The sequence below is a fragment of the Mesoplodon densirostris genome, chromosome 5 (genome assembly GCF_025265405.1).
Source record: "Mesoplodon densirostris isolate mMesDen1 chromosome 5, mMesDen1 primary haplotype, whole genome shotgun sequence".
NCBI lineage: Eukaryota > Metazoa > Chordata > Mammalia > Artiodactyla > Ziphiidae > Mesoplodon > Mesoplodon densirostris.
In genome coordinates this window covers 55,476,363-55,500,739 of record NC_082665.1, presented here as the reverse complement: position 1 = coordinate 55,500,739, position 24,377 = coordinate 55,476,363, and the positions used below count along the sequence as shown (strand labels likewise).

Genomic DNA, 24,377 nt, shown 5'->3' with positions numbered 1-24,377 from the left:
TGGGTATTTTAATAGTCTTCTAACTGTCCTCTTTTCCAAGAAAACTCTCTACATTCTAATACTTCCAGTAGAATTCCAACACAATGATCTTCCTTTCCAAATTGAATGACATCAGGAATACCATTTCTAGCTGCTTACATCACAGAAACTGGAAGCCTACGTAACAAAAACAATAGGCATGAATACATGAAGAATATATGTGCAATGATGTTCATTGCATCATAATTTGTAATACCAAAAATTGAAAACAAACCAAGTATCAATCTATACAGGAATGGTTAAAGAAATTGTTTGTCTATAAATGGAAGACCATGTAACTATGACAAAGAAGTAAGGAGACCTACATGAATCATCATGGAAAGATGTTCACGATAGTATTATCTTCAAAAGAAAAGTTGCATACAGACAGCAGCAGAATATATAGAAACAGAGCATTTTGTACAAAATGTATATGTGAATTGTGTAGGAAAGTTATCTTAGCAGGCCCAACTGTAATCCTTTGAAAGTCCTGCTTACAAGGTTGGCTGTCGGTGGGCGTATAGGAACTTGGACTTCAGGAGAGTTCACACTATTCCCAACAGATAAGACGGGTCACTATGCCTTAACTCTTTGCTCAAACAAAGTGGTTTGTGCTCTAAGCACTTGCTTTCCTTCTGGGAGTCTGAAATTTTAGGATGTACTAGTTAAAGGCTGCCTATGTGACCAGCCCCCGTTAAAAACCCTGGACACTTTGTGACCGCCTGGAGGGGTGGGATAGGGAGGGTGGGAGGGAGACACAAAAGGGAGGGGATATGGGAACATATGTATATGTATAACTGATTAAATTTGTTATAAAGCAAAAAATAAAAAAATAAAAAAATAAAAAAAAACCCTGGACGACGCGTCTCTAAAGAGCTCCCCTGGTGGACAACATTTCACAACTCATTTCTGGGGAATTAAACAGGGCCTTTGAGACTGCACCAGTAGAGGACCCCAGGAAGCTTGTGCCTGGTTTCTCTCCTACTTTGTACCATGAACCTTCTGACTGTTGATCTTGCTCTACACCTTTTCACTGTAATAAATCTTAGCCATGAGTACGACTATCTGCTGAGTCCTGTGAGTTCTCCTAACAAATCATAGAAGTTGGGTGTGGTCTTGGTGTTCCCCCAACTCATGAATACATAGCTTTATTTACATATACACAGGAAAATGTGTGGAATCACTGAGAATTTTTAATTCTTAGTAGTGGGTTGAAATAGTCATTTTACCTCTGACTATAGAATATTTTCAAAGCTATGGGAATACAGCTGAGTTGTTTTTTTATTTATTTTTTTTTTCGGGACGTGGGCGTCTCACTGCTGTGGCCCCTCCCGCTGCAGAGCACAGGCTCCGGACGCGCAGGCTCAGCGGCCACGGCTCACGGGCCCAGCCGCTCCGCAGCATGTGGGATCCTCCCGAACCGGGGCGCGAACCCGCGTCCCCCGCATCAGCAGGCGGACTCCCAACCACTGCGCCACCAGGGAAGCCCAGCAGAGTTTTAATATTGCGCGTCTTCAGTGATTTACTATGTTGTAATGACTGCTTACCTGTACACCCTTACATAATGATGAGTCCCCTGGGGAAGGGGTCCTGTCTCATTTTTTCAAACATCTACAGTGATTAATATAGACCTGGGACATGATAGGTGACATGATAGGAAATGATGATACTAATTGAATTTGAAAGAAAACTAAGCAGAAGGACATAGAGATGATTTAGAAATAACCTGAAAGGTAATATTTACATGCCGGATATCATTTTCTTTCATAGATTTTTCAGTACCTTTGACTTCCCAGCTTACTTCAAGCCTCCCCCATTTTCACCCCTCTTTGGAAGAGATAGGGAAAAGCCAAAAATATAGAAGAACAACAACAAAAAGAGGTGAGATAGAGTTAGATGAGGTTAGAAAAATAACTACTATGTAAACATCCTCTTTCTTCAGCTCAGCTGGAGGCAAGCAGGTGGTCATTTCATTTAACATAGTTTATCCTCAAGAGGACAGTATGTGTTCTTTCTCAAAGAAATCTCTGTTGGCAGCTATATCAAAGGACATTGGGTATATAGTAGGAAGGGTATAAAACAAATGCAGAAGTCTTTTAAATTTTCTTTCTTTTTAATATGCAGCTTTGTAAGATTGATTAAATACCTGAATAACTACAGGGTACCACTATGTGAAGAAAAGCTAAATCAAGTGTTTATTCACTGCTTTAGACTATACTAATATAGAACGGTTGAGTTTTTTCATTTCACCTGATACATAAAAGTAAACCATCATAAATTCAAATTTTGACACCAAATTCTGAAGACTTGTCAGAGTACAGACTTTGAGGGGATATAAGTAGTTAAAGAAACATATACAAACACTCAACTACTAAGTAAAAAGTGGGTTTGGTCCAAGACACTTTGTTTTGAGTTTTAAACTCTGACTTAACTTGGAGTCTATAATTCAAGCTGGCACTGAGTCAGTGTTTCCTAAATTTCTTCTTGTTTAATCATAGATGTACCATGTATTATATAGACAGCCACAAATTGAGATGACACAGAAATGCATACTTTACATATGTGTATGAATTTTTTTATCTCCATATAGCAGCCAACCTGCAAAATATTCCCACTTGAAATGCATATATTCGAGCAGTCAGGCTAGCCCTACCCAGGTTCTGAGACTAATTTAGAAGCATCCAAAACCATAATTTAAAAACCATTAAATTCCTCTCTCAGCTACTGCTACCAGGGGCTTCCAGACATAGCCTTGAATAAGTTTTTATCGTGGTGAAAGATCAGAACCTTGTTTTACATGCTGAAGCTTTGTGAAAAGGCGAATCCATATATTCTGGTTACAGAAAGTCAGAGTTCACTTGACATTTTCATTACTAACAGTCATTTTTCAAAGTAAATTCATACTTCGGTTGGGTCTCAGTGGTCATAAATGGTTGTCAGAACTTGCCCAGGGTTCATCTAGATATTCCCTTGGGATAGACTTATTAGTGAGTGGACAGATTTCTTCCATAGGCCATAATATATAGCCCACATGTGGCCAAATACAAAATTGTGTGTGTGTGTGTGTGTGTGTGTGTGTGTGTGTGTGTGTATTACCGTGTCGTATCTCAATGAACAGATAGCTTCTTTTTCTTAAAAAAAAAGGTGGTGGGGGGGCAGTTGTCTGTGCAGATTTGGTCCAATTTCCCCCTTTTACATATAGGTTTAACTGATTAATGAGAAACAAAGGCCTAAAGTCAATTATCTGGATTTAGAATTCAATGCAATGCAAAGCAATTGAACAATTAACTATCTGAGTAAAGCCCAAAGGCAGTGAGCCAGGCCTGTATTCGGGAGGAGAGCGTTCCAGGCAAAGGAAGTCACAAGCACAAAGGCCCTGTGTCTGGAGTGGAATGAGTCACAGGAGAGGAGCAGACGAGTTGTTCAGAGAAATCCCAGGTCACCCACCGGATCTCATAGGGCCTTGCAGCCACTGTAAAGACTGGCTGTCCTCCAGGAAAGGTTGTGTAGCCACAGAACCAGCCCCAAACTGGCCTTATCCTGTTTCTAACAAGACACTGAGTTGTTTTTCAGAGACAACTGATCAAAACCACAAGTCATGCATGCGAAACACATGCAGAGGAGAAAATTTTGACCTCCACACCCAGAACCAAAGTCTCTCCCCTCCACGGAACCAAAGGACTGGGACATAACTGGAACCTGAACACAGGAACCCTTTCAAAAGTGAAGGTTCTGTTGTCCAGGAAGATCCTGTGCTGATGCCCCTTTACCATCCTCATCTCCAATGGCCAGGCTCCAAAGCCCTCCAACCTACACCTGCCCCACCGGCGCTTCAGCATCCCAGCCCTCCTCCCCTAACTCATAAAGATGTGACTGAACCCCTGATCAGGGAGACTGATTTGAGTCCTGCCTCCTGTCTCCTTGCTCATCGATCTCGCAATGAAGCTTTTTCTTTTCTCAAAAGCTGGCGCCACAGCATTGGCTTCTACGCACGTCACATCCAGCAGAGAGCGAACCCTTTGCTCAGTGACAGTGGAAAGCTGTTGGAGGGAATGTACTCAGAAAAGGAGTGACCCAACCTGGCTTAACTTTGGCAGCATCACTTTGCTGTGCTGATTAGACCACAGAGCAGCAAAGGCGGAAGAAGGGAGGTGTCAGGAGCTTTGAAAGAGACCATGGTGTCTTGGAGCAGGGTGGAAGCAGTAGGGATGGCAAGAAATAGTCGGACTCTGGATATATTTTGAAGGTAGAACCTTCAGGATTTGCAGGCTGGTGGAATAAGGGATGAGGAGGCAGAGGCAACGTCAAGGTTTCGGTCATGAGCAGCTGGAAGAATGAAGCTCCCATTATTAGGTCTTCTCCATCTAATTTCTTCATTTTCCTGGAGTGATGAAGATACAGCCTCAGTGGACAGATGGGCTGACAGCCTTTCTCAGCCGCAGGCAACTCCTGGGGTGTGTCTGGGGACTGAGCTAGGCATGCCCAAGCTGCAGTCAATCTGAGCCCAGGCCTGCATTGCAGGGAGGCACCAAGCGGGGGGAGGGGGCCAGGAGTCTTTTTATTTGAGGGGCTGAGGCATTTCCCAGAAGAGAACTTTCCGCATGGGAAAAGAAACAGTCCTCAGTAACAGAAGGGGAGGGGAAGTTCCAGAATCAGCGGGTACCGCTGATGCCAAGATTCTTCCCCAGACCAGGGCTCCACTGACTTCTGTCTGGGTCCCAGACAGAGCGAGAGCCAGAGTGAGAGATGAGAATAACATCTGACAGAGAGCAGCTTCCACTGAAATCTCTGTAGGGCCCCTGGGCTGAGCTGTACCCACTTGGGGCCCTAGGTCAGAGGGTCTCCCTGGCCTGTGCCTCTTCTTCCTTACCACCCCACAGGGCTGGCCCAAGGCCACCCAGTAGAAGAAAAATAAGTCATACTGGGACCATTGTAAGTGAATGCAGGGCACCCCTGGGCACTCATTTGGGCTTAAGAATTATACCAATGAAGCACAAAATGTGTGAGTCTTCAATGAAGCGGTGATTTCTTAAGCAACGAAAGGTCAGCACGCCCTACAGAGGTTGCTGGAGACCCTGCCCCTCCCACTCAGACCTTGGAAGACACTTGGCAGCCTACCCTCAGCTGGGATGGCCCCAGGTATGGCCAGGGTGGCCGTTACTAGGGACGACGTTTTAGGACCAAAAGGATAGTGGAGATCCATACCAAAAGCAGGGACCTTCAAACGGCTAAAACCCTGAGATCAAAAGGTTTCTAACTTTTTTTTTTAATTGGAATAAAAATGTTTTGGGGGTTTTTTAAACATCTTTATTGGAGTGTAATTGCTTTACAATGGTATGTTAGTTTCTGCTTTATAACAAAGTGAATCAGCTATACATATACATATGTTCCCAAAGCTCTTCCCTCTTGTGTCTCCCTCCCTCCCACCCTCCCTATCCCACCCCTCTAGGTGGTCACAAAGCACCAAGCTGATCTCCCTGTGCTATGAGGCTGCTTCCCACTAGCTATCTATTTTACATTTGGTAGTGTATATGTGTCCATGCCACTCTCTCACTTTGTCCCAGCTTACCTTTCCCCCTCCCCATATCCTCAAGTCCATTCTCTACTAGGTCTGTGTCTTTATTCCCATCTTACCCCTAGGCTCTTCATGACCTTTTTTTTTTCTTAGATTCCATATATATGTGTTAGCATACATTATTTGCTTTTCTCTTTCTGACTTACTTCACTCTGTACGACAGACTCTAGGTCCATCCACCTCACTACAAAAAACTCAATTTCGTTTCTTTTTAGGGTTGAGTAATATTCCATTGTATATATGTGCCACATCTTCTTTATCCATTCATCTGTTGATGGACACCTAGGTTGCTTCCATGTCCTGGCTATTGCAAATAGAGCTGCAATGAACATTCTGGTACATGACTCCCTCTGAATTATGGTTTTCTCAGGGTATATGCCCAGTAGTGGGATTCCTGGGTTGCATGGCAGTTCTATTTGTAGTTTTTTTTTTTTTTTTGCGGTATGCAGGCCTCTCACTGTTGTGGCCTCCCCCGTTGCGGAGCACAGGCTCCGGACGCGCAGGCTCCGGACGCGCAGGCTCAGCGGCCATGGCTCACGGGCCCAGCCGCTCCGCGGCATATGGGATCCTCCCAGACCGGGGCACGAACCCGTAACCCCTGCATCGGCAGGCGGACTCCCAACCACTTGCGCCACCAGGGAGGCCCTATTTGTAGTTTTTTAAGGAACCTCCATACAGTTCTTCATAGTGGCTGTATCAATCTACATTCCCACCAACAGTGCAAGAGTGTTACATTTTCTCCACACCCTCTCCAGCATTTATTGTTTCTAGATTTTTTGATGATGGCCATTCTGACCAGTGTGAGATGATATCTCATTGTACTTTTAATTTGCATTTCTCTAATGATTAATGATGTTGAGCATTCTTTCATGTGTTTGTTGGCAATCTATATATCTAATTTGGAGAAATGTCTATTTAGGTCTTCTGCCCATTTTTGGATTGGGTTTTTTGTTTTTTTGTTATTGAGCTGCATGAGCTGCTTGTAAATTTTGGAGATTAATCCTTTGTCAGTTGCTTCATTTGCAAATATTTTCTCCCATTCTGATGGTTGTCTTTTCGTCTTGTTTATGGTTCCCTTTGCTGTGCAAAAGCTTTGAAGTTTCATTAGGTCCCATTTGTTTATTTTTGTTTTTATTTCCATTTCTCTAGGAGGTGGGTCAAAAAGGATCTTGCTGTGATTTATGTCATGGAGTGTTCTGCCTATGTTTTCCTCTAAGAGTTTTATACTTTCTGGCCTTCCATTTAGGTCTTTAATCCATTTTGAGTTTATTTTTGTGAATGGTGTTACAGAGTGTTCTAATTTCATACTTTTACATGTACCTGTCCAGTTTTCCCAGCACCACTTATTGAAGAGACTGTCCTTTCTCCACTGTATATTCTTGCCTCCTTTATCAGAGACAATGTGACCATATGTGCGTGGGTTTATCTCTGGGCTTTCTATCCTGTTCCATTGATCTATATTTCTGTTTTTGTGCCAGTACCACACTGTCTTGATTACTGTAGCTTTGTAGTATAGTCTGAAGTCAGGGAGCCTGATTCCTCCAGCTATGTTTTTCTTTCTCAAGATTGCTTTGGCTATTCAGGGTCTTTTGTGTTTCCATACAAATTGTGAAATTTTTTGTTCTAGTTCTGTGAAAAATGCCAGTGGTAGTTTGATAGGGATTGCATTGAATCTGTAGATTGCTTTGGGTAGTAGAGTCATTTTCACAATGTTGATTCTTCCAATCCAAGAACATGGTATATCTCTCCATCTATTTGTATAATCTTTAATTTCTTTCATCACTGTCTTATAATTTTCTGCATACAGGTCTTTTGTCTCCTTAGGTAGATTTATTCCTAGATATTTTATTCTTTTTGTTGCAGTGGTAAATGGGAGTGTTTTCTTAATTTCACTTTCAGATTTTTCATCATTAGTGTATAAGAATGCCAGAGATTTCTGTGCATTAATTTTGTATCCTGCTACTTTACCAAATTCATTGATTAGCTCTAGTAGTTTTCTGGTAGCATCTTTAGGATTCTCTATGTATAGTATCAGGTCATCTGCAAACAGTGACAGCTTTACTTCTTCTTTTCCTATTTGGATTCCTTTTATTTCTTTTTCTTCTCTGATTGCTGTGGCTAAAACTTCCAAAACTATGTTGAATAAGAATGGTGAGAGTGGGCAATCTTGTCTTTTTCCTGATCTTAGTGGAAATGGTTTCAGTTTTTCACCATTGAAGACTATGTTGGCTGTGGGTTTGTCATATATGGCCTTTATTATGTTGAGGAAAGTTCCCTCTATGCCTACTTTCTGCAGGGTTTTTATCATAAATGGGTGTTGAATTTTGTCGAAAGCTTTCTCTGCATCTATGGAGATGATCATATGGTTTTTCTCCTTCCATTTTTTAATATGGTGTATCACATTGATTGATTTGCATATATTGAAGAATCCTCGTATTCCTGGAATAAACCCCATTTGATCATGGTGTATGATACTTTCAATGTGCTGTTGGATTCTGTATGCTAGTATTTTGTTGAGGATTTTTACATCAATGTTTATCAGTGATATTGGTCTGTAGTTTTCTTTCTTTGTGACATCTTTGTCTGGTTTTGGTATCAGGGTGATGGTGGCCTTGTTGAATGAGTTTGGGAGTGTTCTTCCCTCTGCTATATTTTGGAAGAGTTTGACAAGGATAGGTGTTAGCTCTTCTCTAAATGTTTGGTAGAATTTGCCTGTGAAGTCATCTGGTCCTGGGCTTTTGTTTGTTGGAAGATTTTTAATCACAGTTTCAATTTCAGTGCTTGAGATTGGTCTGTTCATATTTTCTATTTCTTCCTGGTTCAGTCTCGGTAGGTTGTGCATTTCTAAGAATTTGTCCATTTCTTCCAGGTTGTCCATTTTATTGGCATAGAGTTGCTTGTAGTAATCTCTCATGATCCTTTGTATTTCTGCAGTGTCAGTTGTTACTTCTCCTTTTTCGTTTCTAATTCTGTTGATTTGAGTCTTCTCCCTTTTTTTCTTAATGAGTCTGGCTAATGGTTTATCAATTTTGTTTATCTTCTCAAAGAACCAGCTTTTAGTTTTATTGATCTTTTCTATCGTTTCCTTCATTTCTTTTTCATTTACTTCTGATCTGATTTTTATGATTTCTTTCCTTCTGCTAACTTTGGGGGTTTTTTGTTCTTTTTTCTCTAATTGCTTTAGGTGCAAGGTTAGGTTGTTTATTCGAGATGTTTCCTGTTTCTTAAGGTAGGATTGTATTGCTATAAACTTCCCTCTTAGAAATGCTTTTGCTGCATCCCCTAGGTTTTGGGTCATCGTGTCTCCACTGTCATTTGTTTCTAGGTATTTTTTGATTTCCTCTTTGATTTCTTCAGTGATCACTTCATTATTAAGTAGTGTATTGTTTAGCCTCCATGTGTTTGTAATTTGTACAGATCCTTTCCTGTAATTGATATCTAGTCTCATAGTGTTGTTGTTGGAAAAGATACTTGATATCAATTTTCTTAAATTTACCAAGGCTAGATTTGTGACCCAAGATATGATCTATCCTGGAGAATGTTCCATGAGCACTTGAAAAAAATGTGTATTCTGTTGTTTTTGGATGGAATGTCCTATAAATATCAATTAAGTCCATCTTGCTTAATGTATCATTTAAAGCTTGTGTTTCCTTATTTATTTTCATTTTGGATGATCTGTCCATTGGTGAAAGTGGGGTGTTAAAGTCCCCTACTATGAGTGTGTTACTGTCAATTTCCCCTTTTATGGCTGTTAGTATTTGCCTTATGTATTGAGGTGCTCCTATGTTGGGTGCATAAATATTTACAATTTTTATAACTTCTTCTTGAATCAATCCCTTGATCATTATGTAGTGTCCTTCTTTGTTTCTTTTAATAGTCTTTATTTTAAAGTCTATTTTGTCTGATATGAGAATTGCTACTCCAGTTTTCTTTTGGTTTCCATTTGCATGGAATATCTTTTTCCATCCCCTCACTTTCAGTCTGTATGTGGCCCTCGGTCTGAAGTGGGTCTCTTGTAGACAGCATATATACGGGTTTGTTTTTGTAGCCATTCAGCCAGTCTGTGTCTTTTGATGGGAGCATTTAATCCATTTACATTTAAGGTAATTATCAATATGTATGTTCCTATGCCCATTTTCTTAATTGTTTTGGGTTCGTTATTGTAGGTCTTTTCCTTCTCTTGTGTTTCCTGTCTAGAGAAGTTCCTTTATCATTTGTTATAAGCTGGTTTGGTGATGCTGAACTCTCTCAGCTTTTGCTTGTCTGTAAAGTTTTAAATTTCTACATCAAATCTGAATGAGATCCTTGCGGGGTAGAGTAATCTTGGTTGCAGGTTTTTCTCCATCATCACTTTAAATATGTCCTGCCAGTCCCTTCTGGCTTGCAGAGTTTCTGCTGAAAGATCAGCTGTTAACCTTATGGGTATTCCCTTGTGTGTTATTTGTAGTTTTCCCCTTGCTGCTTTTAATATGTTTTCTTTGTATTTAATTTTTGATAGTTTGATTAATATGTGTCTTGGCATGTTTCTCCTTGGATTTATCCTGTATGGGCCTCTCTGTGCTTCCTGGACTTGATTACTTATTTCATTTCCCATATTAGGGAAGTTTTAAACTATAATCTCGTCAAATATTTTCTCAGTCCCTTTCTTTTTCTCTTCTTCTTCTGGGACCCCTATAATTCGAGTGTTGGTGTGTTTAATGTTGTCCCAGAGGTCTCTGAGACTGTCCTCTGTTCTTTTCATTCTTTTTTCTTTCTTCTGCTCTGCAGTAGTTATTTCCACTATTTTATCTTCCAGGTCACTTACCTGTTCTTCTGCCTCAGTTATTCTGCTATTGATCCCCTCTAGAGTATTTTTAATTTCATTTATTGTATTGTTCATCATTGCTTGCTTCCTCTTTAGTTCTTCTAGGTCCTTGTTAACTGTTTCTTGCATTTTCTCTATTCTATTTCCACGATTTTGGATCATCTTTACTATCATTATTCTGAATTCTTTTTCAGGTAGACTGACTATTTCCTCTTCATTTGTTAGGTCTGGTGGGTTTTGACCTTGCTCCTTCATCTTCTGTGTGTTTTTCTGTCTTTTCATTTTGCTTATCTTACTGTGTTTGGGGTCTCCTTTTCTCAGGCTGCAGGTTCGTAGTTCCCATTGTTTTTGGTGTCTGTCCCCAGTGGTTAAGGTTGGTTCAGTGGGTTGTGTAGGTTTCCTAGTGGAGGGGACTAGTGCCTGCGTTCTGGTGGATGAGATTGGATCTTGTCTTTCTGGTGGGCAGGTCCATGTCTGGTGGTGTGTTTTGGGGTGTCTGTGGCCTTGTTATGATTTTAGGCAGCCTCTCTGCTAATGGATGGGGCTGTGTTCTTGTCTTGCTAGTTGTTTGGCATAGGGTGTCTAGCACTGTTGGTTGCTGGTCATTGAGTGAAGCTGGGTGCTGGTGTTGAGATGGAGATCTCTGGGAAATTTTCGTCATTTGATATTACGTGGAGCTGGGAGGTCTCTTGTGGACCAGTGTCCTGAAGTTGGCTCTCCCACCTCAGAGGCACAGCATTGACTCCTGGCTGGAGCACCAAGAGCCTTTCATCCACAAGGTTCAGAATAAAAGATATAAAAAATGAAAGAAAGAAAGAAAGAAAGAAAGAAAGAAAGAGGATAAAATAAAATAAAGTTATTAAAATAAAAAAGAAAAAGTAATTATTAAGAAAAAATTTTTTTATGTAAAGAAAAGAAAACGGTCGGACAGAACCCTGGGACAGATGGTGAAAGCAAAGCTATACAGACAAAATTTCACACAGAAGCATACACATACACACTCACAAAAAGAGGAAAAGGGGAAAAAATAATATATCTTGCTCCCAAAGTCCACCTCCTCAATTTGGGATGATTCGTTGTCTACTCAGGTATTCCACAGATGCAGGGTACATCAAGCTGACTGTGGAGATTTAATCCACTGCTCCTGAGGCTGCTGGGAGAAATCTCCCTTTCTCTTCTTTGTTCTCACAGCTCCCGGGGTTCAGCTTTGGATTTGGCCCCACCTCTGCGTGTAGGTCGTCGGAGAGCTTTTGCTCTTTGCTCAGACAGGACGGGGTTAAAGGAGCAGCTGATTCGGGGTCTCTGGCTCACTCAGGCCGGGGGGGAGGGAGGGGTATGGATGCGGGGTGAGACTGTGGCGGCAGAGGCCGGCGTGACATTGCACCAGCCTGAGGCGCACCGTGTGTTCTCCCGGGGAAGTTGTCTCTGGATCGCAGGACCCTGACAATGGTGGGCTGCACAGGCTCCCGGGAGGGGCAGTGTGGATAGTGATGTGTGCTCGCACACAGGCCTCTTGGCGGCGGCAGCAGCAACCCCAGCGTCCCACGCCCGTCTCTGGGGTCCGCGCTTTTAGCTGCGGCTCCCGCCCGTCTCTGGAGCTCCTTAAAGCGGCGCTTTTAATCCCCTCTCCTCGTGTACCAGGAAACAAAGAGGGAAGAAAATGTCTCTTGCCTCTTCAGCAGCTCCAGACTTTTTCCCGGACTCCCTCCCGGCTAGCGGTGGCGCACTAACCCCCTGCAGGCTATGTTCACGCCACCAACCCCAGTCCTCTCCCTGTGCCCCGACAGAAGCCTGAGCCTCAGCTCCCAGCCCCGCCCGCCCCGGCGGGTGAGCAGACAAGCATCTCAGGCTGGTGAGTGCTGGTCCGCACCAGTCCTCCAGGTCCTCCATGCGGGAATCTCTCCGCTTTGCCCTCCGCACCCCTGTGGCTGCGCTCTCCTCCATGGCTGCGAAGCTCCCCCCCGCCGCCGCCACCCGCAGTCTCCGCCCGCAAAGGGGCTTCCTAGTGTGTGGAAACCTTTCCTGCTTCACGGCGCCCTCCCACTGGTGCAGGTCCCTTCCCTATTCTTTTGTCTCTGTTTTTTCTTTTTTCTTTTGCCCTACCCAGGTACGTGGGGAGTTTCTTGCCTTTTTGGGAGGTCTGAGGTCTTCTGCCAGCGTTCAGTAGGTGTTCTGTAGGGGTTGTTCCACGTGTAGATGTATTTCTGGTGTATCTGTGGGGAGGAAGGTGATCTCCGCGTCTTACTCTCCCTCCATCTTCTCAAAATCCTCTTCTGTGGTTCTTGAGGTTATCAAACTGTGACCTTCTCTCTGAAATGAAGAATGCTTCATCAGGTAGTTAATATTTTCCATTTGTTGGGGGTTTTAGTTCTGCAGAAGAGCTCAAAGATATTTTTATGTGTATCCCTTGAGGCAGAACCAGGATCCTGTCCTAAGGCTGCACTATTGTTTCTTGGCTGCTCCTCCCTTGTCTCTGCATCCCCTCCCTTCCCTGATTAACAATTGTTTGAACCTGCCCTTTGGAACTCAGGGAAGGTGATGGAGGCTGAAGCCTATTTCTTGTAAATAAGAAACGAGGGACACAGAAAGGCTTCCATGCCCAGGAGTCCCATAGGGTACTGCTTGGTTTCAAGATGATAGCAGAGAAGAACATTAACTAAAATAACTCAAATGCTTACTTAAAAATGACTGTCAGTCTTTGATTCCAACATAGAGAAAAGACAGCATGAACATACATACAGAAAAGAAGTAGCCATTATCCGTGGATCAAGGTGGTGGGACCCCCCCACCCTGGTTGGGGCTTCTGGTCATCATTTCCCACGCTATGGCCACGCCCACTTGAGTGTTTGCAAGTCAAAATAGGGCACTCCAATGGGAGGCAAACTTATGGGCCACTTCTCATGGCAGAATTATGTCACCATTAACTGTTGCCTGCCCAAGAACCTGTAGCTACATAAGACCTGGCATGTTACCTAGAGGAGGCTCCTTCCTTATTAAAAATAAATAGCTCAAGCCCCAATGTAGAGGGAGACAGCACAATGACCTGGTCAGACATAGGTTCCTTTCTTTTCTTTCCCTTCATCTTTCCTTTTGTTTATCCAAACTAGAAAAACAAGGAAAAGAAGTAGTGTGACAAGCACACAACTTAGGCTATAAGCTACTGCATTTATTCTTGGTTTGTTCTCACTTGACTTTAGGAAAAAATCTATTTACTGTGGAGAAAATTTAAGAATTCTCACTTTCCATTCTGATGTTCAAATCCAAGGCAGACATTAATCATTCTACAAAAGAAAAAGGATTACCAAATAGTATAATCCTATTTTCATTTAAACAGATTTCTTTTAAGTGTCTGGGAGGCTATATGCAAAACATTAAATATCTGTGGTGAATTACGGTAGTTTTTATTGACTTTTATTTATTTATTAATTTTTTTGCTAACTCATTTTTCTAAATTTTCTGTAATAAACCTAAATTACATTTATAAACTGAGAAAAAAATTAAAAATAGATACATTGAATTTAGTTCTCAAGTCTATTAGGCAGGCTTTTTAATTTAGCAAGCAAGAGACTCATATAGGTTACCTTCAGTGCTGAGTGCTTTTCCTTCCACAGGAAGAAGGACAGTTATCAATCTGAACCCAGACTTTCTTCTCAGGGAGACACGCTCTCTGGGATGTAGAGCGTGTCTCCCTGAGAATTAGTTCAGTTAAACAGTAAAATCTTCAGAGAGCTGCAGCCCAGGAATATGATTGATGTTATGACTCAGAATTTATCACAGATCTATAATGTTTCAACAGTAGGGAAATTTTTTTCAGGTTGTGTTCAGGCTTGTCAGTTGCTCCATGCTGGCCATTGAAGGAGGAAGTATCCAAACCTTTCACATATTGGGAAATTCAGAGAGAGTTGAAGCACCGAGACAGAGAGAATGTTTCGTAATTAATATAAAAATTCCCAGGATTAAGGAAATGACCATTTTGAAACAGACTGCTATCTACGTGAAAAATATAAGCGGACTGGCAGAAGATAATCAGGGTGACACTCCCTAAGAAAGAACGGGGACAGAGATACTTTACAACTTCTTAGGAGGAAGGACTGGATTTTAATGTCAGAACCTTACTGTGTCTTTTATGTTGAATGGTCCATAACTAGGTCCCCAGTAAGGGTTTAGATTCTACACAAACTGAAACTTCCAGGATGCCTAGTGGGCCTGTGAGCAAACTTCAAGCAGTTGTTGACATGGGGGACCATGGATCTTCATGGCATGGAAAATGACTGGACATTTTGAGGATGACCTCTGAATGCTGGATCTTAAAATCCCCAAGCCAGAGGAAAACAAAGGTTACCTTTCAACACCCTCCTCTCCTCTGGCCTGGGCAGTTTTCAGGGTGGGGCAAAGTTCTCTCTAAGCAGAGGTGGGAGAGTTGCCCTTAGAGCTCCCTATGGCTGATGCCACGCCAGCCCTGGCTAGACCAGTTCTGTAAGTTACAGGGAATGAGGGTTGTAAAACAAAGAGCAGATGATAATAACAGTAATAAGAAGGAAACACACAAATGAAAATTCCTACAGCCCCAGTCAGTATAGTTGTGAAACCTGAAAGTATCCTTTGGAGGGCTATTTCTCCCCTTTCACTTCAAAAGAGAAGTTTGGACTGGGAAGGAGAAAAGGCAATGAATGGTAACACATTGGGGATCCAGAGAGAATTTGTAAGGAAACAGGCGGTAGAGGAAAATGGGGCCCTGCGGGCTCTGCAGGGGCTTCTGCAGCAGTGAGCTGAGGGACTTCTTCCGCTGGCCAGTAGTATAGTGGGCAGTAGTGAACATGTCACTTCTGTCACTGTCACTTGTGTGACATGCTGCAGGTCTACCCTGGAATGAAAGGGGGCAGTTAGAGAAGGATGAAGATCCCAGAGCTGTATCTGGGGACAAACAAGAGGTTTGCTCTTCTATTTCTCTTAGAAAGACTGAATTGTGTCGCCTGGGCAAACACACTTTCAGCCAGTGGCTTTGATATTCTCAAATGATATATTCTGTTGATACTCATAAATTATACAATAAAATAAGTCCTTCGTGTATTGTTAGACATTTTAGCTAGGTGTATCTAAATGAACGTTTCTGTGAGCTTTCTAGTGCACACTTTCAAATCAGGGTGTTGGGAAGTTAAAGTAGTATCACCTTTAGGAAAGCAATTTAACAATATACAACTCATGAATTTTAAAGGTACTTTTACTCTTTGTCCAGTTACTCCATTTTTGGAAATAATAATTCATGCAAAGATCCTTGGGTGAAGATGTTTATTATCATGTTACTTACAAAAGTCAAAAAACTTCCATCAGTCTAAATCCTCAAAAATTAGAAATTGGTTAAGTAAATTGTGAAGATCCACACTATGGATGTAAAGGAAATACTAAAATGATTGTTATAAAGTGTTTTTTATGTCACTGGGCTATGTCTATGACATAATTTTAAGAGGGAAAAAACAAGCTACTAAACTTTAATATGCAGTATAAACTCCAGCTATATAAAATATGCATTATGCATAGAAATAGGAAATAGATGAAAAATTATCTCTGAGTGTTAAGATTATGTTTGAGTTTTATTCCTTCTTTTTTCCCTTTTTTAGATTTTATGTTCCAAGTTTCTACATAAGCAAGTCATTAAGTTATAATTTTAAAAAAAAGAATTGCATATGTGTGTGGGCACACATGCTTGTATTTTCCTAGTGTGCACATGTGCGGGCACACATGCACTTGGTACTTTGATAGGAAAGCAGCTTGCTCTTGCACAATGGTTGTCACTTATGTTACAAACTCAATATTCTTTTTTTTTAAGTCTTAAATTTATTTATTTATTTATACTCTGGCCGTGCTGGGTCTTCCTTTTTGCGCGCGGGCTTTCTCTAGTTGCAGCGAGCAGGGGCTACTCTTCATTGCGGTGCACGGGTTTCTCACTGTGGTGACTTCTCTTGTTGTGGAACACGGGCTCTATGTGCGCAGTCTTCAGTAGTTGTGGCTCACGGGCTCTGGCGTGCAGGCTCAGTTGTGGTGCACGGGCTTAGTTGTTCCGTGGCATGTGGGATCTTCCCAGACCAGGGCTTGAACCCGTGTCCCCTGCATTGGCAGACGAATTCTTAACCACTGTGCCACCAGGGACATCCTGATAAGCTCAATATTCTTATTGCTTTTCCTTTTCTATCTTGAATAAGAGTTGCAGGTCTATTTGCACACACACACACACACACACACACACACACATATACACATATCCCATATATACAACACACTTGAACACAAACGCACCCACAAACATGACTAAAATCTTTCTGGACAGAGGCCTGAGATCAAATAGGATGGAATATATAAAACTCCCTCTCTAAAAGTCTTCTGTCTCCCTTCCTCTTCCTCCCTCCCTCTTTTACTTTCCTCCTGGTGAGCACTCTTCCACTCCATGTTGCCTGAAGAGAGAATGAGAAAGACAGGTATGGGGGAGGGCACAGCGAGGCCAGCAGATTGCCTTGGCAGCACTTGAGGGTAGTCAGCACGCAACGAGCCAGAACACTGCTTAGATGGCGTCCAGGCTGTGCTGGAGTGGCAGAGAACTTGGATTCAATGAGACAGGCCATTTGGAGCCCCAGTAGTCTCCTCAGCAGGGAGCATCCACATTCCAGAGAACACTAACCGTAAGGAAGGCCCAGGTCCAAGGTGCAGGCCCAGCGGCCAGATTGTCCTCATGTCCAGAGTGCCAGGAAACTCAAGGCTGGCTCAGAGTGATTCTCTTTCTGTGGGTCGAGGGGGGCTATTTCCTCTCCCCTTTCCCAATATACCGGCTTTGTGTAAAACAGAGGCCACAGACTCAAATGCCTCAAGATTCAGCTGTTATGTAAGTGAGGCAGGCCAAGTGTGATGAAACACAGAGTGACAGAGACTGCAGCCTACCAGGAACATTTGCTCTCTGTAGTGGTCCTGCATACTTTCCTGCCAGCACTTTTGCTCAGTGGGTATGAGACCGAGAGTTGTAGGTCTTCCAGTTTTTCAAAGGAAGCTGAAAATCCAAAGGAGCTTGGAATTCTAGGTGTGTGTGTGTGTGTGTATGTGTGTGTGTGAGAGAGAGAGAGAGAGAGAGAGAGAGATCTCACCTTTTAAAATGTTGGCTCAATTAAAAAACAAAACAAAACCATAACTGTCTTTAGACCAAATAAAATATGTCTGCTGGCTGGATTTAATGTGGGCCATTGGTTGCGGAATTTCTGAAATAAAACTAGGTAAAGCTGCCCACCCCCTTCCCTTATGGCTGGTAAGAAACATGGTGTCTCTTGTAAAGAGACAAATATTTAATTCTTACTATGTGCACAACATACCTTACCTACTATAAGGGATACATGTGAAATACTGAGTTGTTCTCTGCCTTCTAGGAACTTAAAATACTATTGAGGCTATAAGCTGTTCACTCAGGAAAGTCAGGTAATGGTGTTACGCAAAACTCTGGTATCAAGGCCTAAATGGATCAGATTAAATATACCAAAGTCATCTTAAAAAGAAAGAATGGCTTTTAGATCTTTATCAAAATTTGACTGTAGTAAAGCCAGTGGTGTGGAAGTATCCAGGGTATTGTTCACTTTTATATTCTAGCATTTGGTACATAGCAAATGATGTTCCATGAATATTCCTTGAATAAAATAATCAAATTAATGAGTCATAGAAGGGAAAAAATAAGTCTTATGAGCTTAGAAAAATGGGGGAAAAGAGAAGCAGATATTTTCACTGTTGATGACAATATCCAATGGAGAGACACTGAATTTGGGGGCCAGAGCATTTGGTCAGTAGGGGCCCCATTCCTGCTAGGGGGCAGAGGCGTGTAGCCAGTCCTCACTGTAATCCATATTAAATAGTTCACAAAGCTATTTCCCTTCTTTGCTGAAATGTCTAGTCAACCTCCTGATGACCAGTTAAGCTTCCCTGACATATTGACGGAGGGAGAAAAGAGCCCAGGATAGGGGACTCATGCATTCTGCTCATGTGAATGGCCTGCGTTTCTTTACAGTGAGCGCTCTGACTTATACATGAGTGCTGGGAGAGTCAGGTTAGCGGTACTCCATCTCCCCAGGCCAGATGCCACTCTTTGGGATCCTGTCTTGGTAACTGCAACTGACCTTCCTTGATGGTGTGTCTAATGCATCATCTCTTTACTAGAACTGCCATCATGGAATAATGGCCTAAGTGAGCAAAGCAGACAGAACACACAGTTGTAGATCAGAGAAGGGAGAAATTGTGTTTTGAGTAGTCAAGAGAAGGCTCAGAAGAAAAGAGGGGTCAGGGATGGTTCTTTTTTTTTTTTTTTTTTTTTTTTTTTTTGCGGTACGTGGGCCTCTCACTGTTGTGGCCTCTCCCGTTGCGGAGCACAGGCTCTGCACGCGCAGGCTCAGCGGCCATGGCTCACGGGCCCAGCCGCTCCGTGGCATGTGGGATCTTCCCGGAGTGGGGCACGAACCCATGTCCCCGGCATCGGCAGGCAGACTCTCAACCACTGCGCCACCAGGGAAGCCCAGGGATGGTTCTTTAACAATGAATCAGTTTTGGAAAGGTGGAGAGAGTGGGGAACAGATGACATGGAGGGTGGTGATAAAACTTGCCTGCTCTATCAGAAAGTTAGGGTTAGTTGGGTTAGGTCAGCCCAGAAGTCAGGCTGAAGAGTTTGAACTTTATCCAACAGACTTACAGGGGAGAAACTAAAGTTCTGAGGAAGCAAATGATGTGATGAAATTGGTGTTTCCTAGGATCTTTTGGAATGAGTAGAAAAGGCTTCATTGCATTCTCATTATTGTTCAGAATTAATGAATCAATCCTAAAGGGATTTGTGGGAGTCAAACAGGGCCCTCTCCAAGAATGTGAGCTGACTGCAAAAGCCTGATGCTTGGTCTCCAGGAGATAGGTGGACAATCTGAGAACACAGTGCACCTTGGACTCCTGGAACAAGCTCAGCCATGAAGACGGCAACATGAGCAACACCACAGTGAACTCAGACCCCATCACTATTAACAGCTCATCTCTGCTCGTCCCAATGCAATAAAAGCTCACGGCTCTGGCTGTCATCATGGACAACATTTCCAACACAGCCATTTACAAGCCCGCAGAAACACCCTTAGCCTCCGGCAATACCAGGAATTCAAAGTCCCAGCCATGTCACTCCCAAAAAATTAAAAGTAAAAGAAAACTTCTAACGGCCTCGTGATCACAGTTTTATGAATTTGGAGTGAGCAGCAGAGACAAGTGCTCATAGGGCCCCTTAGATTAGCTGGGGGACTTGAACAGGTCACAGGTATCTGGAGCTGCAGTTTTCAATCTGTTTTATTTCAGTCCCAGAACCCACTGTTTAAATGAAAACTCATCTAGGATTCCAATACTTGAAATGGGTGGAAGCGTCAAGTCTCTGACTAAAGAATATGAGGAATGCTTCTGATGGGCCTTTGCCCCTGCAGTTTCCACAGCTACCCCACCTCCACCTCTGGGGTCCCTGGGTCACCTCTGCTCAAGCCCAGTGCTCCCTAGAATGTGGCGTGAAAGCGACTGTGCTAGACTGTAGACCTGTAGAGCAAAAACTCGGTTTCGCTGTGGCCCAAGGTAGTCATAGCAATTGTAATCATAATTTAAGTAACATTTATTGCACTTGTTATGGACCAAAAATTGTCCTAAGCACTTTCTATGTGTTAATTCTTTGGATCCCCTCAACAACCCCCGTTTTACAGATGAGGAAACTGAGGTCTAAGGAAATTCAGCATCTTGCCCAAGCTAGTATGGTAAGTGGTAAAGCCAGGATCTGATTCCAGGAAGTCTGATTACAGAACCAGTTCTCTGAATACTTCAGAGTCATTGGTTCTTCCTCATTACCTTGGGAAAGTTATTAAACCTTTAGGATTTGTGTACAAGTATTTAGTTTTAGTTTTTTCCCCTGCCCTAAAAAGAGAGGAACTGTCAGAGGAGCCAATCAAGGTTCATGGGGGCCTGGACTCCAGGCCAGATTTCTTCTGCCCCTCTTTGCAGTACTAGATAACAAATGACTCCCCCGCAACAGCGTCAGGGAAATCTGACATCCCTGCTCTATGTTTCACAGGAGGAGGGATTGTAGCATCAAAGCCATAGCTATAAATATCAGAGTTAATGAGGGAGGACTCCTGGATACCTAAATGAATCCATTTTATGGGTTTGTCATATATCAGGTTAATATGATTCTGACAAATAATTATATTGAAAACTGGACAGGGACCAAGAATGTTGTTACTCCTTTTGAATGTTACAGCAGAGCCTTCTGGCCCATTAAAGGGTGATGACGCCAATACTGAAGTGCAGAGCAAAACTATAACAATTTGTGGCATTTAGACAAAGCAGCTCACAGCTCTGCACCCACTCTGGCTCAGACAACGGGACTGTCATTGTCTGATTCCTTAATGAGCAGAGCAGCTCCTTCGTATAGATTTCTGAACTGTTAGATCTGGTGTGGATACAGGAGGACGGGGTAGAGGCACACTGGAATACTAATATGGCTTTTCTTTCTATTTTTTTTTTAACATCACCTATAAGGATTTTCACACGGAAGGACATATACATGAAACCCCTGAAAACGGGATTTCCGTTTGAAGATGTCAACTGTGATAGCAGCTTCTTGTTTGACTAGAAGGATGGCTTGTTCTCTCTTAGGTTAATTACAGTGGCCTCTGAGGGGAAAGGGCTTCTTACAGAAGAAGGGGGAAAAAAAGGCACTATGTGGCTGTGACATTTGCCATCATCTAATTGGGTCGCCCTGAAGTCCTGGCTCTGTGTTCCAGGCTGGAGGGCTGGGACTCCCAGGAAGACTGACCTCAGGGAAGACACTCAAGTTCATGGGTCTTTCCTCAGCCACAAGGGCTTCTCTCCAGTGCTATGGCTGTTCAGTGCACTATCCCAAGGGGGTGCAGAGAGGCTGAAGTTCAGACCTTGCTCTGCTCATCCAGCCTCACTGCCATTCTCTAATTTGAACAAAGGCGCTGCATGGGTTAGCAGGCAGGGGCCCTTGGCTCCGCCAGCGTGAACAGGTACCCACTCCCTGGGCTGTTAGAGCAATATAAAGGGACAGCTTTACTTTGTCTTTCTAGTGCTCCCAAACAACTTCCCTCTGTATTCTCCTGCCTTATCATGCTCAGCCTCTTCTCATGTGGCATAAAAAGAGGGAGAAAAAAATGTGCTTGTAGTTACAGAGAACAGACTGGGTGTTGCCAGAGGCAGGCTGTTGAGGGTGGGAGTGGAGGAAATCTGAAAAGGGGGTCAAAAGGTACAAACTTCCAGTTATAAGATAAACAAGTCCTGGGATGTAATAACATGCAGCATGGCGACTATAGTTAACAATACTGTACTGTGCGTTTGAAAGCTTCTAAGAGAGTAAATCTTTAAAGTTGTCATCACAAGAAAATAAAAGTAGTGACTATGTGTGTTGATGGATGTTAATTAAACTTATCGTGTTGAACATTTTGCAACATACAGCCCACCCTCCTTACCCATGGGCTCCGTACCTCTGGATTCAACCAACTGCGGGTGAAACATCTTTTAATTAAAAAAAAATTTCCAGGAAGTTCCGAAAAGCAAAATTTGAATTGGCCATACAACTATTTACATAGCATTTACATTGTATTACAACTACTTGCAGAGCATTTACATTGTATTAGGTACTGTAAGTAATCTAGAGATGATTAAAAGTGTACAGGAGGACGTGCTTAGATTATATGCAAATACTACACCATTTTATATAAGGGACTTGAGCATCCATGGATTTGGGTATCCAAGGGGGGTCCTGGAACCAATCTCCAACAAATACTGAGGGACAACTGTATACATATATCAAATCACTATGTGGCACACCTAAAACCAATATAATGTTACATGTCGATCATATGTCGAAAAGAATTTTACAAATTACTTAATAAGTTAATTAGTACCTAAAAATAGAGTGAGAAATGAGACACATAGGTATGGCTACACTAAGAACAAAATCCTACTCGGCTCTGACTCCGCTGGTATTATTTCTTTTCACTAGTAAGAAACTTTCCTCACTAATATCGTTCTTCTTCGGCTTCTCTCTTCTCCCCAATAACTTTTCAGCCAGGAATTGCCAGTGAGATGTTTCTTCAGATGCCCACACCAAAGTCCTCTTCCCAAACCTAAGTCAGCCTGGACTTTGTACAAACTGAAACTTAGGGAAGTTGCTTTAGCAAGAAAGCAACCCAGAAACTGTCTCCTGCCAATCAATCAACACTAAAAGTGAAGACTCCAACGTGGTGTTTTTCTTCATAACATCCTCCAAAGCTGTTCTGTGTTAAATTGTTTAGCGAAATTCTCATTAAGATAACTGTGGTGACTTCCATGAGAACACATGCCAGAATATTGCCGTGAGGAAAAGCCTCAGCTTTCGAGGACAGCTGCTCCTTCCTGCCATCTAAAAATTACCCAAAGTGTGGAATCCTCTCCAGGCCACTGAGCACTGGCCCAGGGGCCCTCTGTCAGGGCCCCTCCAGGCCCCGTGTGGCCCATTCTTCCTTTTGCCACTGCCTAGTCTGAGCAGGCAGCCTTTGGCTTGAGTGTTGCATCCCTGAAAACAGAGAAAAGCCTAACACCCTAAGCTACTCAGACCTTGAACCCAGTATTTGCAGAACATGCCTTCCTTGTTTTCTCTCCCAACCTCGGGAAAGGATAATGCCATGTATTTTTCTAAAGAGAAGACACACAGCATAAGATCAAATCATTTTTTTCCAGCTAAGCCTCCCGCTGGGTTCCCCAGCCAACTTTCTGCAGCTCATAAAATAAACACAATTCCCATTCATCCCTCCAGCTCCAAATCCATCATTACTTGGCTGTGGACAAATAGGCAGGTGGTACTGCACAACAGGGCTTGGATGAGCTCTTTTTTTCCTTCCTGGACGGAAGAAGGAGAATTAGCACGAAATCTTTCGTATTAATGAATGACAGGGCAGACAACTGGGAGGATCATGTGAATTTCATCCTGGAGGAAAGTATGGAGGTGATTATTAGAACAGCTTTGCCGTCTCCATAAAGGCAAGTCTGGAATCCGCCATACTGGCCACCATCTCAGTACATGGTCCAGACTGGCTTCGCTGGATGGAGATGAGCAACTAGGTGGTGGGGAGGCTTGGGGCCGGAATAACGTGGGTGAGTGGAAAGTGGATCCTTGATCAGAAACATGAAGCCCTGAGGGCTTCCTTTCCCTGGTGGCGCAGTGGTTAAGAGTCCGCGCCTGCCGATACAGGGGACGCGGGTTCGTGCCCCGATCCGGGAAGATCCCACATGCCGTGGAGCGGCTGGGCCCGTGAGCCATGGCCGCTGAGCCTGCGCGTCCGGAGCCTGTGCTCCACAACGGGAGAGGCCACAACAGTGAGAGGCCCGCGTACTGCAAAAAAAAAGAAAAAGAAAAAGAAAGAAAAAAGAAACATGAAGCCCTACTGCAAAGCATTACCTACTTTTGGTTTGTTTCCTTTTAAGTATTGAAAATTGGGGGAACTTCCATGAAGTAGTGTCCGGACAGGGAAGACATAAACAGATGTAGATTTTTCTGTAAAGTGTATAGAGCTTAATTATCCTCACTTGCTTGGGCCTCCGTGAGCGCTGAGAGTTGCTGGGGACTGTTAGAATGTTCTAGGTGGGGAGGGGAAGCCAGGTAGTAATTAGAAAGTATTTCTGGATAAGCACACACTCATTTTAAAGCTGCTGAAGCTTTTCTGTGTCAGCACACTCACAAAGCTGCCAGGTCTTCGTGTAGCTAAGAGGTGGCTATTAAGTGGTAGAGCCTAAGGAACTGTCCTTCCTGTGACATCTGCAGGCCCTGAGGCCTGGTCTGGAAGCTGGAAGAGGAACAAAGAATTTCCAAAGGTGCTCGAGGTAGACGGTAAGTGTTCAGACTCCTGGTGGGGCGTGAGCTGTGCAGGGTTAGTGGTGCCATCAGGAAAC

The 24,377-nt window shown here is 43.0% G+C and overlaps 1 long non-coding RNA gene across 2 annotated transcripts in view; it reads left to right on the top strand.

The window, feature by feature from the left end:
- Positions 1-24,377, top strand: part of LOC132490381 (uncharacterized) — a 39,208-nt gene that overhangs the window by 5,416 nt on the left and 9,415 nt on the right. The window contains exons 2-3 of one of the 2 annotated variants that reach the window (XR_009532567.1): positions 22,518-23,895; positions 24,250-24,315. This is a non-coding gene — a long non-coding RNA (uncharacterized LOC132490381). The remainder of the gene's footprint in view (positions 1-22,517; positions 23,896-24,249; positions 24,316-24,377) is intronic. The other variant, XR_009532566.1, reaches the window with a different exon arrangement.